This window comes from Pan paniscus, chromosome 19 (assembly GCF_029289425.2).
Source record: "Pan paniscus chromosome 19, NHGRI_mPanPan1-v2.0_pri, whole genome shotgun sequence".
In the NCBI taxonomy this organism is placed as follows: Eukaryota; Metazoa; Chordata; class Mammalia; order Primates; family Hominidae; genus Pan; species Pan paniscus.
Window position 1 is genome coordinate 28980143 of NC_073268.2, and position 11456 is coordinate 28991598.

At 46.2% G+C, this 11456-nt stretch overlaps 1 protein-coding gene and 1 pseudogene across 1 annotated transcript in view; one reads left to right on the forward strand and one right to left on the reverse strand.

The window, feature by feature from the left end:
- The window catches only part of SLFN12L (schlafen family member 12 like), a 72566-nt gene that overhangs the window by 43676 nt on the left and 17434 nt on the right, over positions 1-11456 (forward strand). The window lies entirely within an intron of this gene.
- Positions 2603-4009, reverse strand: LOC100992534 (transcription factor E2F3-like; annotated as a pseudogene).

An 11456-nucleotide genomic window follows, 5' to 3' on the forward strand; every position in this document is an offset into this window, starting at 1 on the left:
GCTAGAAAGTATTCTGGTAGTGTTTACAAATTAATTGCTATTTTTGTACAAAACTGCTAAATAATGAAAATGCGAGTAGACTACATGTCAACTTACATAAAATGATTGCTATGCACAACTCTGTACATATAAGCACATACCTAACTTTGTACTTAAAGTAATGCAAATACTGTAGTACTAACCCACTTTGTGTGCCAGATACTAAGTCAAAAAGAAAATTACTTGATGCAAACAAAATACAGTATGGACATCTAATTAATGTACACCAGTTAAGCCCAGTAACTGGAAAAAATCTTAGGCATGAAGGAACTTTTAAGACTTATTAGTATTCCTTTCATTTTTAAAACAATAAATATGGCATTACATTATGAAAAATTTCAACAAAACACACAACAATCTAGCCAGGTGAGCTCAGTCTTTAGACTTTGGAGAAAATCAGCTTTGTGCAGCTGGCAAAGAGAATTATACAAAGCTGGAAGCAGAGGCAGCTAACCAGATGATATAAATTTGGGAAATAGGGGAAAGCTTGGCATAAATGGTTTCCCATACAGGAAAAACCCCACAGTGCATTTCCAGTAGGCACTTTACACAAAGCTCCCTCTCCCTCCCCCACCCCAATGCTTCATCTAGGACCACACTGACATTTTGTACCAAGTCCAGTGTGTGTGAGGGGAGGAAGCCAGGGATGGAGGTTGAAGAAGAAAAAAGGAAGATAGTCTGCACCTTCGTTTTTCTTCCCAAACATACACCCACGCATACCCACACAAAGAATTTAAAGTGCTGGTGTCACCTGTCTTGACCCCACCACCACTTTGCATATTGTGGAAATCTACCTGGAGTAAACTGGCTGAGGCTCTTGTGGTTTTTTGCTTGTGTGTTTTTTTTTTCCCCCTAAGGGATATTTTCAATTCAATTAAACATATGAGTTGAGTGCCTACTATGTGCCTACCATTGGGTCAGGCACATAACATTTCAATTTAATTGTTTTGAGGTTTGTTCTTTATCTGACCCCCTCATTCCCACAGTCCTTAGCATCCAAGGAATGGACCGGAGATACTACGCCATATTCCCAGTGGGAGATGGCCATTGCCACCTACCCGAGGGAAAGCCATTCTTGGACATAACTGGTAGGATTTGCAGCTGACACAAAACCTCCAACTTGGGACACCATTCCTGAAGAGTAAAGCGGGAGACACCCTGGAATTGTTTTGCTTCATTTTCTACGTCCCCAACTTCCCTTGGTCCAACTTATTCCTTCATAGAGGAAGGGGAACGGGGTCTGGCCAGAACTATTCCAGCCCCCAACACAGTGGGAGCTCCCCGTTCCTGCCAGCTTAAGGAAATGCCACTCACACAACGGGGATGTCTTTCTCCCGAGAGGTCTCTCCATCTGACTCCATCCTGAGAAGTGGTCTCCTTGAGTGTGGTATAAGAGAGCCCTTTCCCCCATCACAGGGGCCCAGGAAGCCCAAGGATGGAGGGACCCATGCCTGCTGCTCCTTGAGGCTAAGTCACCCAACCTGGTTCTCCTTTCCAATGGGCCACCCATGTTAGCAAGCCCCAGCACTGACTCGCTCCAAGCTCCTCCTTCTGGGAATGGAAGCATGATGGGACAAAGCTCCTTGCAGAAGCTGATAAACCTTAGATCACACAGGTTTAGATGCTCTGATCAGTAGAGGTTCTCTCCCTCTGCTGAAGTAATGTGAATTTGCAAAAATCGCTTCAAAGTAAACAATTAAATTGAAATGGTGATGGGTGCCACAGGAATGCGTAAATGGCAGCTAAAAAAATAAAAAGTCCAAAACAATCCACAAAGAACTAAGTAGGCATTTGCTACAAATCAACTAGAAACTCACAAACACACTGGGGACAGGGGAATGGGAGTGGTTCATGGAGACAGGAAAATCCACAACAGCTTAGAGTGGCAGAACTCTACTAGTCTTCTGTATCTGCAACAAGTATATTTGAAAACAGGTTCTTCATCCAGAAGCCTGTGGAGATCTTCTTGACCTCCTACTGGGACACACAGTTCATAGCTTAAACTGAATTATGACAGTAATTTGAATATTCCTAAGAAGAGCTGAAGAAATTCATTTCATACTTTTGCATGACTTCAAGTTTGCATTTGCTGCAGTTCCATTCCATATCAGCAGACCTCAAAGACATTCATTCTGTGGAGAAGGCATGGCTTGAAATGCTATTAAGGAAGATTGCTGTTTCCCAGCAGGCCAGGTGGCCAGACCCCATTCTGCAGCCCATCCCTCAGGCACAGCAAGCCAATCCGGGGAGGAAGGAGGAAGGAAAAGTCGGGGTGAGAGACACCTGATTGTACATTTTCTCACTTGCTGACCTAGCCAGGAGATCTTGGAGCCTGTAGCAAAGCAGGGCTTTCCCAAGGGAGCCTGCAACTGTGCGTTTAGACAATTTGTTTATTAATTTTTAAAAAATTCATGAAAATGTCAGCTTTCTTCTGAAGTTTGTAGTTTACTTCATGATACTCTCCTGGAGGAAGAAAGTAGGAAGGGACAACATTGCATGGCATATGTTCTGGTTCCATGATTTAAAAAAATTGGTTTTTAAGGAGAGTTCACATGAAGCATAATCAACTACACGTGAAGTCTTCCACCAGTGGGAGCTTTTCCAAATCATAGGCATCAAAGAGATCGCTGATGCCTTCCTCCGCCCCGAGGCTCAGGAGGAGCAGCAGGGGAGGCAGTAAGTTCACAAATGGTCATCTTGCAGCAGGGGAGGCAGTAAGTTCACAAATGGTCATACTAGAGGATTAGAAGGAATTTGGTCCGCAGTCTGCTGTAAGAGGTTGGCTGGGGAGGCCAGAGGACAAAGGTTTCCCATAGAAATTGAGCAATCACTATGTCCTGAGTTGGTTGAAGCCAACGAGGTGGGTTTAAGGATATTCCCATTGGGGTCTTGGTTGTTTGTTGTCATTGGACTGTGTTTCAGTCTCTTCTGGACATAAGTAAACCTCAATGGGCCCTTGGGTACCCGCCAAATGTATTTGTAGGCTCTCTTATTGAGTCAGGCACTCAAATCTTATTTCTGGAGGGGCTTTCACAACTATAACAGTTTGGTCTTTAAGGCCACTAATTTTTCGAATATGTTGATATGTAACATAAGCTAACCTTTGACGATCTGAATCCTCGGTTAATAGTTTGAGGTCCAGGGTGCAGCTTTGGATCAGTTCATCTAATTTCTTCTCTTCCTGAGTGAGCTTGGTCATTTCTTTTGACAGGCCTTGACACTGGGTCAGCATGCCCCCATCCGCAGACAGACTGCAACCCATCCACTGGACGTTATTTTTAGACTTCTTCTTAATGAGGTGGATGCCTTCCAGAGCGTTGGTGATATCATAAATCCTTCTATTTTGCACTTTTAGCACTTCCGCTGCCTTGTTCAAAACCAAGACCCCATCGGGTGACTGGCTCAGGAGCTGAATGAACTTCTTGGTGAGCAGATCAAGATACTATCCTACCGTGTTTTTTCTGAGGTAGATTTTGGAGTTTTTGGAGTATCTGGACTTCTTAGTGCAGCTCTTCCTTTGCCCTTGGGGGTTTTTGAACCATCTGAGAGGTACTGATGACCGCTTTCTCCTAGCTCCAGACTTCACTTTGCCAGAGGGCCACTGCCGCGCCGTCCCAGCGCTGGTGGCTGCAGCAGCCCGGCTCTGCTGGAGGGTCCCTGCGGCGTGGTGTAGAGGAGGTTGCCGGCGGTCTGCTCCGCGCCTGGGGCACTGGGGAGGAGGGGGCCGGTGGCTACGGCGCCGCTTTGGAGGGAGAGGGAACAGGAGGTGGTGGAAGTGTTCGTGGTGAGGATCTGGATGTCGGATATTTCTTTCTATTCCCAATTTGCTAAGGGTTCTTTTTAAAAATCATGACTGGTTGTGGGATTTTTGTCCCACTTGGAGCGTAAGATGCTGTGCTGTATAAACTGTCATAATATTCCACAAGGTTGGTGTTCCTCTCCGGAAGTAGATGACAGTTTTCTGCCCCATTGATATTAAGCTTGGCAAGGTGACTTGTTTTGACCTATGGAATAAGTGCAGATGTCATATGTATTGTTTCTCAGCATAAATTTCAAGAGTCAAATGCTTTTTCGGTATCTATTGAAATGATCATGTGATGTTCCTTTTTTCATTAATGCAGTGAATAGGCCGATTGATTTTCACATCTAAATCACTCTTGGATACCGGGAGTAAACCTCTGTTGGTCTTAATATAATTTTGGGGGGTATATTACTGCATTCATTTTACATATATATATGTACATATATATACGGACAGGGTTTCACTCTGTCGCTCAGGCTGGAGTGCAGTAGCTTGATCACGGCTCACTGCAGCCTCAACAGCCCAAGTTCAAGTGATCCTCCCACCATAACCTCCTTAGTAGCTGGGACCACAAGTGCACTGCCACCACGCCCGGTTATTTTTAAAAATTATTTGTAGAGATGACGTCTCCTTATATTGCCAGGCTAGTCCTGAAGTCCTGGGGTCAAGCGACCTTCCTGTCTCCTCCGCTCAAAGTGCTGGGATAATAGGCGTGAGCCACTGCCACGGTATAGGAACGACGTCGTAATCTTTTTTGCTTACTTCTTGGATGCCTTCTTGGTGGTCTGGGAAAATCCCTGTACTACCATTTTGTAAGTCAGTGACTGAAGAAGAGTTTCCTCACTTCAGTGAAGCTGTTTCCTTAGAGCTGGCGTGAGAATCAGATGAAATGAAGAAAAGCACGGCTATGTACTTTTGTTTTGTTTTGTTTCTGAGGCAAAGTCTCGCTCTGTCGCCCAGGCTGGAGTGCAGTGGCGGGATCTGGGCTCACTGCAACTTCCGCCTCCCAGGTTCAAGAGACTCTATTGCCTCAGCCTCCCGAGTAGCTGGGATTACAGGCGCGTGCCACCACGCCCGGCTAATTTTTGTATTTTTAGTAGAGACGGGATTTCTTCATGTTGGCCAGGCTGGTCTCAAACTCCTGACCTCAGGTGATCCGCCCGCCTCTGCCTCCCAAAGTGCTGGGATTACAGTCCTGAGCCACCGCGCCCGGCCAGCTATATACTTTCAATGCATGTGCTCATTCAGTGTGAAGAAGTACTCTGCCTGTACCTTAAGATTCTAGATGGGACTTCCAACGGCAGGCCCTTAATTGAGTCCGGAGTGGGATGGAGCTAGGGAGAAAGGGCAATTCAGACTGGTGAACTCCTCAGTTAGTGAGTCATTTTGGCCTGTGTGCATTTCAAAAAGTATGGGTTCTCGCAACAGTTCTTAGACGTGTGGGCTGGAGAAACGTGTATTATCGTAATTACCATAATAAGGGCCCCACGAAAGCAATGTGACAGGAGGGCTGTACCCAGTTAGAGGAGCCACTGGACTGTTCGAAGCCAACTAATTGGCCTAGAAGGCCGCAAGATACTTCCTACACCGCAAGGGGTAGGTGTTCAAATCTGTCTCTCTGAGAGCAACCCGCTCCTCGCACCTCCCTCCTCCCCTGTGCATTAGTAGCTGCTCTCCCCCGGTTTCTGGCGTCAACTGCGCTTTCAAGCAAGGGGACAGCAGGGCTGCTCTGGGATACGAGTCAAGCTGGAATGTCACCCCTTTAGGGGTTTGGTCCTTCGTCAATTTTTTTTTTTTTTTGAGACTGAGTCTTGCTCTGTCGCCCAGGCTGGAGCGCAGTGGCACGATCTCGGCTCACTGCAAGCTGCGCCTTCCGGGTTCACGCCATTCTCCTGCCTCAGCCTCCCGAGTAGCTGGGACTACAGGCGCCCGCTACCATGCCCGGCTAATTTTTTTGTATTTTTAGTAGAGACGGGTTTTCACCATGTTAGCCAGGATGGTCTCTATCTCCTAAGCTGGTGATCCACCCTCCTTGGCCTCCCAAAGTGCTGGGATTACAGGCGTGAGTCACCGCGCCCGTCGTTGGATTCGCAGACACACCGTTTCCAAAGGCGCAGAGTCTATAACAGCGCGTGCGGTGCCACCACTTCCGGGGAGTCGAGTGCCCGATAGAAATGCAGCTGAGCGAGGGGCTAGCCTCACACGGACGCGGAGAGCAGGAAAGTGGAAAAGAACTCAGGTCCCCCTACTTGGTGAAGAGTGCGCAGACATGGACCTCGCCAGGTTCGTTCTTTCTTTGTTTTCTTTAAATAACTTTTTTTTCGCCTTAGAAAATACAAATAGGTACAGACGAAAAGAGAACTTCTCCGTGATCCCTCAGAGCTATTCACGTGGGCGTTTAACTTTCAGTTGCTTAAGGGCCCGCGCTGGCACAGCGCCTGCAAGGAATCCTGTTTCCAGGGAATTGCTGGCAGATAAATTCGTCCCGCTCCACTGCCAAACCTTCCAGCCTCCGTTTCTTATTCCGGGGGTCCGGGGCGGGGGGGGAGTCCGTGGGCTCCGGAACGAGGTGGGGCGCTGCCAGAGCAACCCCACCGATCTCGGGGAGACCCGAGGCTGCTTTCTCTCCCTTCTGGGAAAGTTGGCTCCTGTCTTTGTAGCAATGTCTGTCAAAACCGCAGGCTGTTGTAGACTTAGCAATGGAGGACTTGAAAGCTGTAGATGACAAAACTTCTGCCCGTGCGTGGGCTGGGGAGCGCCTTAAAAAGCCGCAGGGCGGCCGGGCGCGGTGGCTCACGCCCGTGAGGTGTTGGTGCAGAGCTGGAGAAGTGGGGAGTGCTGTATGGACGGGCCAGACTTGGCAGGTGTCCATCGGATGGGGGTTGCCCACCCTCCTGGAGTCCTGAGCATTCAGGGAGTTGGGGAATGGGTTATTTAGGTGAAATGTGACCAGGCACTGACGAACTGCGCCCTAGATCCTGAAAGAAAAACCAAGCACCCTCTTGCGCTGCTGGTTTATCATCTAGAAGAGGGAAAGGGTGAAAGCAGTGCTATTCCGAACTAAATGCAAAGTGGTATCCGAAGACGGCAAATCACGCTCTATGCTTTTTGCTCCCCAGGAGGTAGCTCTTCTGCCTCCTGTCCCACCCTTGTGGGTTGCAGTTCTTACTAACCTGTTGTTCTGGCATAACTCTAAGGAGATATGAATGCCACCCCCATTCCCATTAAAGATAGCCAACAACATAGCCTAAATCATGAGTTCAGGTCTGATAGAATTTCCCCTATAGTCAAAAGTATAAAGGATTTCAGTGGAAACATCTAACCTGTAAACCTAGACCCAAGGTTTAAGGGAGGCTAGTGAGTTTTAGGCCCTAGAGATTTGGTCGGCTCAGTCCTCAGCTCGTTTTTATTTATTTATTTATTTATTTAATTTTAGCATTGTGTTCCAGATGTATGCCTGAAGCCCGAGGTTTTGAACCACGGAAAGTTTTACATGGCTGCAGGTGTTGGACTGGGGTGGCCAGGATCCCAGGCTAGTCCACAAGTGCTCGGTCCTCTATAAGGTGGCTCAACTGCAGCTCCCATGGGTTCCAAGTTTCCCAGTGGTATGGGTACCCTCCTTAAGCAATCTGAGGGTGAGATGTGATTTCTGTCACCTTCTGTGTATGGTGGGTGAACCAAAAGGGTTCGTCCAGGGCAAGGCCTGATACAGACAGTGCAGGAAGGTGGGCTGGGAGGAAAGGGGACAGGACTCCAGTTACAGAGGCTGCAAGAAGAATTGGAGAGCAGGGGCTAATCAAGGAGGTGAAAGAACTTTATGAGGAGAACTATGAAACACGGCTGAAAGAAATCATAGATGACACAAACAAATGCAAAAGCACTCCATGCTCATGTGTTGGAAGAATCAATATCATTAAAATGTTCACACTCCCCAAAACAATCTACAGATTCAATGCTATTCCTATGAAATTACCAATGTCATTTTTCACAGAATTAGAAAAAATGATTTAAAATTTGTATGCAACCAAAAAAGAGCCTGAATAGCCAAGGCAATCCTAAACAAAAAGAACAAAACAGGATAGGGAGCCTTACACCACATTACTGCATTTCAAGCTATACTTCAAGGCTACAGTAACCAAAACATAGTACTGATACAAAAATAGACACGTAGACCAATGGAACAGAATAAAGACCCCTGAAATAAAGCTTCACACCTACAACCAACTCATCTTTGATAAAGTCCACCAAAATAACCAATGGAGAAAGGACACCCTATTCAATAAATAGCTAACCATATGCAGAAGAATGAAACTGGATCCCTGTCTCTCACCATATACAAAAATTAAGTCAAAATTAAGACTGAAATGTAAGACCACAAACTATAAAAGTTCTAGAAGAAAATCTAGGAAATACTCTTCTAGACATTGCCCTGGGCAAATAAATTATTATAAAGATCTCAAAAGCAAATGCCACAAAATCAAAGATAGACAAATGGGACTTAATTAAACTAAACAGCGTCTGCACAGCAAAAGTCTCAACAGAGTAAATGGACAACCTAGAGAATGGGAGAAAATGTTTGCAAATCATGCATCCAACAAAAGACTAATATCCAGACTCTATAAAGAACTTAAATGAATCAAGAAAAAAACAAACAACTCCATTTAAAAAATGTGCAAAGGGCATGAACAGAAACTTCTCAAAAGAAAACATGCAAGCTGCTCACAAACATTTAAAAGGTCAACATCACTAATCATCAGAGAGCTGCAAAGCGAAATCACAATGAAATACCATCTCATCTAGTCAAAATGACTATACTAAAAAGTCAAAATATGTAGGAAAAAATTAATGAAAAATAAAGAGTTGGTTTTTTGAAAAGATCAAGATTGACAAACCTTTAGCTAGATTGATGAAAGAAAAAACTCAACTAAAATCAAAAAGGAAAGAAGGGACATTACTATTGATTTTATAGAAATCAAAAGGATTATAAGAGTGTACTGTAAAAAATTGTATGCCAACAAATCAAATAACCTAGATGAAATGGACAAATTCCTAGAAACACATCACCTACCAACACTGAGTCAGGAAAAAACAGAAAATCTGAATAGACCTATGTCTAGTAAGGAGATGGAATCAGTAATCTAAAACCCAACTAAGAAAGGCCATGGACCAGATGACTTCAGTAATAAATTCTACCCGAGTAAATTTTTTTTTTGTGAGCCTCTGTCAATATAAACAATTTGAATAAACCCAAATCAGCATTATCAGCACCATCCTGGCAATCCAATCTGACTTGATCCTGTGAAAGAAATCCTGCTCCAGATAGTGAGAGCAATGCACTTGCCAGGCTATTCTCCTGGAATAGGACCTAGCCATGAGGTCCTAGGACAACCCCACAGCCACAAGTCCCAGGGTTTCTTGGGTGAAGGGCCATTGAGTTTCCCAGATGGAAGGAACAGGGATGCTAGTAGTTCTGTCCAGTCTGGGGCACCCTGCCAGGATGACACTGCTGGTGCTGATTGGTACCTGGCACTGGAAATGGTTTAGATAATTTCAAGGAGGGCATTCCAGAACATGGAACGTGCTTTGAACCCCCTGAGGTTCAGTGTCTAAGGTAGGAACTGAACCAAAGCTTTTCCTTCTGGTGTCTTAAATGATTGGGAGTCCTTGCTTGATTTCCTGCAGTTTGAAAACAACTGCTCTGGCCACTTCACTGCTTTGTTTCTAAATATTTCCCTAGATCTATGGTGAAATTAGTGCCAAGTATAGGTACAAAGTTCTGTGGGAGTAGCAGAGAGTGAAGGACAAATATGGGAGTTCTGGGATGGATGATAGAGAGTTTATCAGGTGACAAAGGTGGAGGAAAACATTAGAGTCTCAGAGCACACCTATGCAGAAGCACAGAGTCCCCAAATCACATGGGGAGTGGTGACTACTCTGGTGCACAAGGAGTTGTGTCATTTATTGAACATCTAGTCTGGTCCCTGTAAATTGTTAAGTGTTATATGGAATAGACGGTTCTTTTTCCTCTGTATGTTACCACCATGATTTGCATATGAATTCTCTTGATGTAACCCCACTTGTCCAAATGATCTGGGGCCTCAATTTTATTATTGTTTACACATGATCAGAAATTTTTAGAGATGTAGGTGGTATCCACAACTTTAGCTGAGTATCTGCATGATAGTGGTCTAGCAGTGGACAGGAATATTCTGACCCCTTTATAGCCCTTTCCTAGTGTAATGATTACTACCTGTGATGGACTTTACTCTCAACTGTCTCTAGGCCACTTGACAAACCTACAGTCTTTAGGTTTTCATCTATAGCAAAACAGTGATCCCAATAGATTTTAAAGGAAAAGAGCTAATGGATTATGTATACATAGACTAAAGCACACTGTCTTAGTCTGTTTGGCCTGCCACAACAAAATACCATAAATTGGGTGACTTATAAATAACAGAAATTTATTACTCAGTTCTGGAGGCTGGGAAGTCCAAGATCAAGATACCAGCATCATTGGATTCTGGTGAGGACCTTCTTCCCATTGCAGACTGTCAACTTCTTCTGTGTTTTTCATATGGCAGAAGGGGTGAGCTTGTGTTACAGGATCTTCAGGGTGTTGATTTTCTGGCCAGAAACCTCTGTGGCTGGTGGCACCTTTGCCAGAGTTCTTGTCCTGTGTCCAGGAAGAATGAGGTATGCAGACAAGTGAAGGGTGAACAAGACGAAGATGAGCTTTATTAAATGTTAGGACAGCTCAGAGGAGACCTGCAGTGAGTAACTCCTCTCTGTAGGCAGGTCATCCCATGGAATGTTCAGCTCTCAGCAGAGGGGAGGCCCTGGGGAGGGTAGCTTCTATCTGCTACTGGTCCTTCCTACGTTTGCTGCTCTCAGCAGAGAGGAGGCCCTGGGGACCGTTGCTTCTCTCTGCAGCCAATGTCTCTGCAGGTCTCTGAAGCTCTCAGCACAGAGGGTAGTTCCACTCTGCAGCTGGTTGTCCTGTCCTCTCCTGCTATCAGCAGAGAGGGTAGTTCCTCTCTGAAGTTGGTCCTCTCTTCATCTCTTCCTCCTCTGCCCCTGCTCTGGCTGAGCCCAGGGCTTTTATGGACCTCAGAGGGGAGGAAGTGTGTGCCATTGGTCCACATGCAGCCCCAGAAGAGGCACCACAAGTCCCCACAGTCTACAGGACTGGCAGCCCGGTCCCCAGCCTTCAGGCCCTCCCAGGCCTGAAGGTGTGGCCCTACTGGGGACCCGCCGCCTTTGACCCAGGAATCTGTCTGCCTCCCACTGCCATTTATGTCTCCAGAGTTTGGCCAGCCTTTGCTCCCAGATCAGAGTGGGCACCGACAGCAGGGAGAAGGAGAAGCCAGGCAGTGGGAGCAGGCACTTCTGAGCCTGCGAGGGCAGGGGGAACTTCTCAGGCCCCAAGAGTGCAGAGATGCCTGAATCTGCAATCTCGATTTGGGTGGCTGCAGCTGCATGGGGCAGGGTTGTGGGGCAGGATTCTAGCATGCTGCAGAGAGCGGGAGGCCTGGGTCTACAGTGGTGGTTTGGGTGGCTGCAGCAGCACCTGGGGAGCTCACGTCCCAACTTGGAAGAGGCAGGGCTCCCACGGGCT